Source organism: Microtus ochrogaster, unplaced genomic scaffold, assembly GCF_000317375.1.
Source record: "Microtus ochrogaster isolate Prairie Vole_2 unplaced genomic scaffold, MicOch1.0 UNK25, whole genome shotgun sequence".
NCBI classification, from domain to species: Eukaryota; Metazoa; Chordata; class Mammalia; order Rodentia; family Cricetidae; genus Microtus; species Microtus ochrogaster.
In genome coordinates, this window is record NW_004949123.1 from 832,883 (window position 1) to 839,328 (window position 6,446).

The window sequence follows — 6,446 nt, forward strand, 5'->3', positions numbered from 1 at the left end:
CAGCAAAAAGGCAGAGGACAAAGGTGTGTTTCCATGGAGAATATATGACTCCATCTTGTGTCTTAGATTCAGAAGCAAACTATAAAGCCATATCCAGTTCACAGGCCAGCAAATGTGGCCAGCTCAGACTCCAGGAACTATACGATCTGAGATATTTGCAGAATCCTTGTCATCAATCATATTTTTTATGTATTAGCAATAAAAGCTGGAAAGTAAAAGTCAAAAAGTAGTGTCATTTAAAATAGCAAATAATGCAATTTTTTTTTTTTGTTTTTTTCGAGATAGGGTTTCTCTGTGGTTTTGGAGCCTGTCCTGGAACTAGCTCTTGTAGACCAGGCTGGTCTCGAACTCACAGAGATCCACCTGCCTCTGCCTCCCGAGTGCTGGGATTAAAGGCGTGCGCCACCACCGCCCGGCTATATTTTTACATCCTAAAACAAGTCCAGGAACTACATGTAGTTTTTACTACAAAACATTGACAGAAAAAAAAAATCATATAAGATCCAAATATCATGTTGGAGATTTGAAGACTCAACAGATTGTCCTCCAAATTGCTAACTAAATTGAACTTTGTCCTATTAGTCACTGTTTGATTATTGTGAAGATAAACCATGAGGAAGGCAGTTCTTATAAAGGACAGCATATAATTGGGGACTGGCTTACAGTTTTGGAGGTTCAGTCCATTGTCATTATGGCAGGGAGCATGGTTGCACACATGGCACTGGAGCAGTAGCTGATAGCTATACCCTGATCTGAAAGCCTCTGGAGGAGAGAGAGCTGCCCCTCCGCAGTGACACATTTCTTCCTGTAAGGCCACACGTACTCCAACAAGGCCACACCTCCTAATCCTTCTCAAATAGTGCCGCTCTCTGATGACTAAACATTCGAATATATGAGTCCATTCTTATTCAAACCATTACAGTGGTTTCAATCAAAACCCTTTAAAAGACCCAACCTAAAATATATGCAGATGCACATAAGATTGAGAATAGTTGTTTTCTGTCTGTTTTAATGCCACCCCTACACTCAAATCTACCAAACAGGCCAAAGATAAGAGCACTGCTTTTATAGATGATCTGAGTTTGGTTCCCATCGCCCAAATGGCAGCTTACAACAACCTGTAATTCCAATTCTAGGGATTTGAAACCCTTCTCTGGCCCCCACAGGCTCCTGCTAACATGTAATGCACATGAACGCACACACACACACACACACAGAGAAACATCTTTCATAAAAAGAATATATGAAGAATTCTCAAAATTAGATGGTAAGAAAACAAACAATCCCGTCAAAACTGACTCAGAAATAAGCAGACATTTTACTAAAGAGAATATGAAAACAAAAATGTTCAGCATCGTTAGTCATTAGGAAAATACAAACTAAGACCTCAATGAGATAATGACACAAATATTAGAATGACTAAAGTAAAATGCCAGACGATGACAAACATGCACTCATATCTAAAACCCTCATAACACACTGGTGAGAATGCAAACATGGCTTAGCTACTGGAAACACTGGGTAGTTTTTTTATTAAACAAAACACAATGTAACCTAGCAATTGCATTTACAGGTAACTGTCCTGATAAATGAAAATTTGTATTCATACAAAAACCTGTACAAGAGCATAACAGATCTATTCATAATTGTCCAAACTGATACAATCCAAATGTTCTTCAGAAAGTAATGGATAAACAAATTGGTTTATCCATGCATTAAAGAGGAATAAGCCATCGACACATGGAACAGCCTTGATGTATCCGAAAATAATTAAGTTGAGTGCAAGAAGCCAGTCTTAAAAGTTGCATGATGTCTGATTCCAGTGATATGACATTCTCCAGTGATAGAGAACATAATCAGTTTCTGTCAAGTGTCAGAGATATGTAATTGCAAAGCGAAGGTGTGAAGAAATCCCAGGAGTGATGGCAATGTTCTATATAGTGAATATGATGTTTGTTACACAAGTTTCATAATTATTCACAAGCACATCAATTCAGCTTAATGCTAAATTTAAAAAGATTCATTTTCAGAGCAACTTTTGGGTTACAGAAAAATGGAACAGCAGCAGGTGAGGTGGCTCAGTGGGTAAGACCACTTGCTGCCATGCTTGACAACCTGAGTTTACTCCTCCAAACCCACATGGAGGAAGGAGAGAACCAACTCCCACATTGGTGGGGTGTGTGTGGGGCAACTGGAGGAGATAAGAAGATTTCTTACAAAGCCGCTGCCCTCCCATATGCTGGGTCTTCAGTTATGTCCCACCAACGTGGTACATTTGTTCCAGTTGTTAAGTGTTTTGTTTTGAATATAAAATGTTCCCCGCAAGTTCATATGTTGGGGCTTACCACTAGCAGGTTGACCCATTTTGGAAGGTTCTGGAAATGTTAAGAAGTAAGTCCTAACTAGAAGAACTATGTCACTGGGGGTAGGGAGCCCTTAGGTGCACTCTTGACTGTTTCTATCTCTCTGCTTGCCCCATAAGGTGAGGTGGTGCTGTCACATGCTCCTCTAGCCCTCTGAAACCGTGTTAAAATGAGTCTCTACTCTTGTAAGGCATTTCTGTTCTCCCAGGTATGTCTGCCACAGGAACGAACAGAGTAACTCGTGCAGTGAACCCCCATTAGTGCACACTGTTGTTTTAGATCTGCAGCTTGAATCAGGACTCATTTTTGGTGTTGTATATGGGTTTTCAAAAGTGCATGCTGCCATGTATACGCTGTGGCAGTATCATACAGAGCACATTCCCTGCCCTGAACATTTTCTGTCTTTTGCCCAAACATCACTTGTATTAAGCACTTTATTTCATATGGGCTTTGTAATTTTCCTCACTTAGATCTTGTGCGTATTTTATTAGATTTCATTCCAAAGTATTTCATTCTGACAGAAACAAGAGAAAATGGGATTGTTCCGCATTTCGTATGCACTTTTCCTTGCTTGCATATGGAAGAGCTGCCGTCCTATACGTAGCCTTGTATCCTGCAGCTTTAATGTAACCACTTACTACTTCCAAGGCTTTGTCTCTGTTTGATCCTTTCATAATTTGTACACAATTGTGCCATCTGTGAACAAAGACAGTTCCCCTTTCTCCTTCCTAATAGAAATACCTTTTGGTTTTTTCTTGCCTTTTTTTTTTTATCAGCTAGCACTTGCAGTATAATGTTGAAAAGAATAAGAGAGGACATCTTAATTTCTTCCTCATTTTAGTGAAAGCTAGTTCCTCTTTAATTATGAGGTTAACTGTAGGGTTTTTGTAAACATTCATGCTCCATCAAGCTGAGAAAGTTCTCTTTATATCAGATTTTATCAAGAATAAATAAGTGTTGAATTTTGTCTACAAACATTGATATAATTTTTATTATTTAGACTGCTTATGTAATGGATCACATCAGCCGCTTTTTGGATCAGTATGTTAACTTTGTATGTTGAGCCAGTGTGTACTTCTGTGTCCCACTTCACTGTTGTGCATAATTCTTTTTTTGTTTTTGTTTTTCCATATAGGGTTTCTCTGTAGCTTTTGGAGCCTGTCCTGGAAGTAGCTCTTGTAGATCAGGCTGGTCTCGAACTCACAGAGATCCGCCTGCCTCAGCCTCCTCAGTACTGGAATTAAAGGTGTGTGCCACCATCTCCTGGCTGCATAATTCTTTTAATGCGCTGTAGGATTCAGCTTATCTATTATTTTGTTGAGGATTTCTATATCTGTGGGGATGTTTTGATTTGTGCTTTCTTTTCTTGTCCTGTCTTATCTGCTTTGGGCGTCAGAGTGTGCTGGTTTTATAGGAGGTGGTAAGAACATTCTCTTCACTTTTGTCTTCTAAAAGGGATTGTAGAGATTTCATGAATTTTGTCCCTTGAAATGTTTGTAGTATTTACTATATGGGCCTGAGGTTTTCTGTTTTGCAATGTTATTAATTATTGATTTAATTTCTTTCATAGACACACTTATTAATTTTTTTCTTTTTCTTTCTGTATAAGTTATGGAAGGCTGTTTTCCTAGTAATTGGTCCATTGTAGCACAAATTCTAATTATTCTAATTGTTCTTAATAATAAAAACCCAGAGTCAGATGTAGGGGTTAATGTGGTGCCAATAATTGAACCCAAAGTCTCAGGCACGGTAGGTAGGCACACTATCAATTGAACTATACCCTGAGACCTTGTCCCCCTAAATCTCCTTCTTTTTTCTTGTATCAATTACCTTTTACAAAAACATTTTTAAATTACCTTCACCTAATTACTTTAATTACACACTTTAATCATACACACTGAGGATCCTTCTCTGATGTTCTTTCTGTAGGTCTGTCTGTCTGTGGACTCTGCCCTTTTCTTGTCTCTGAAGATCTTTTAACAATTCATGCAAGGCAGTCAAGAAATTTCCTCAGTTTTTGTTCATCTGAGAACTCTTTATTTCTTTTCCCCCTTTTTTTAAGAAACGGAATCTGGAATGTTGCCCAGGCTGGTCTCATACTCCTGGACTCAAGTCATCCTTCACCTGCCTTAGCCTTCTGCGGCTGGGTCTCCAGGAATATACCCGCTGTACCCACTTTCTTCACTTTGGAAGGCCCCCTTCCCAGAATTCTAGACTAGTTTTTCTCTCCCTTTCAACATATTAAATATTTCACTCTACTCTTTTTTCATTTGCGTGGCTTTAGAAAAATTCAATATAATAATTCCTGTTTTTGCTCCTGAATAGATAAGGCTCTTTATCCTCTTTTCAAGTTTTTTTTTAAATTTTCTGAAGTTTAAATATACTAGGTCTGTCTTTTGTTACTGTTGATGTTTATTTCCTCATTACTATTCATTCCCTTTTCTTGTAGATCAGGCTGGCCTCCAACTCACAGAGATCTGTTTGCCTCTGTCCCCCAAGTGTTGGGATTAAAGGCGTGTGCCACAACCGCCCGGCTTCATTCCCTTTTCTGTCTCAGATGGGTTGTACTGGTTTTGAAAGGAACTCTGGGAAAGAGGCCATTCATGCGTGCAGATGTGTACATATTGGAAGCAAATAATCAGTAGCAATCTCGTCACTGAGCTATGATCATACATTGCTTCTTAGTCTCACTGAGAGTCAGGATGGCTGTAGCTGAGTGTCTCCCTTATCCACGTTCTTAGACACTGGGAAACTTCTTTAGGTGAGACACTGGAAAAATAGTTCCCTTGAGGGCAGTCCTGGCCTTGGTATTTCAAGGCTGCTCTTCCCTAGAAGTGTCAGATTTCTTTTTCTTCTAGGGCACTGGTTCTCAACCTTCCTAATGCTGTGACCCTTTAATACAGTTCCTCAAGTTGTGGTGACCCCAACCATAAAATGATTTTCATGTGTAATTTTGCTCCTGTTATGATCGTGATGTAAATATCTGTATTTTCTGATGGTGGTAGGCAATCCCTGTGAAAGGGTCATTTGACCCCCAAAGGGGTACTGACCAGCAAGTTGAGAACCACTGCTCTCTAGTCCTTGAGAAAAGCTAGAAGAGTTCCTGGACTGAAAGTAATTAAGATTTCTGCTCCACCGACTGGGACTTATTGCAGTCTTCAGTGCTCAGGCTGGCTCTACACTTTGTGCTAGCAAGTCCTCAGTTATAGTCTAGGCTTTCTTACCCTGCTTCTTGGCGAGCTTTCTTTTACAGTTTCTATGATAAATTGTAATTCTCTGTTTCTACATTTTTTTTTTTCCGAGACAGGGTTTCTCTGTGGTTTTGGAGCCTGTCCTGGAACTAGCTCTTGTAGACCAGGTTGGTCTCGAACTCACAGAGATCCACCTGCCTCTGCCTCCCGAGTGCTGGGATTAAAGGTGTGTGCCACCACCGCCTGGCCTGTTTCTACATTTTTGAAGTGTCTGTGTGGGCATAGTTTTCCCTGTGACCCGCCCCCCCCTTGCTTTAAGGGATCCAAGAATACTTGCTGATTTTTCAATTTGTTGAGAGTTTTACTTGCTGAGATGAAGTGATGACTTCCCAACTCTTTACACACTGGAGACAAACTGCTAATCAACACAATTTAAGGGGTTAAAATACTAAATTTTATCATATTTTTAAAATTCTAAAATAGATAAATAAGGAGTTGGTAAATGAGGAACAGATATAAGTAAGGAGCAAGATGATTTTTTCAAATGTTTGCAGAATACCTCTTCTCGTTTATGCCACCATTACGTCAAATTCAACATATTTGGAATCCTTTAACTTACTGTATTGGTTGCTTTTGCATTACTGTAGCCATAACACCTGGCAGAAGCATTTTAAGTTAGTATTTCTTTTAGCTTATGGTTTTAGAGGGTTTCAGACTGTGGTAAGGAAGGCATGGCAGCAGGAACATGTGGCAGAGGCTGTTCATATCATTGCTAGCTAGAGAGCATAGAAAGAGAATTAGGAATTGGGGATCAGGTATAACTTCCAAGGCTCATTCCTATTGATGTATTTCAGCTAGCCATACCCTCCTTTCTAAGGTCCCACAGCATCTC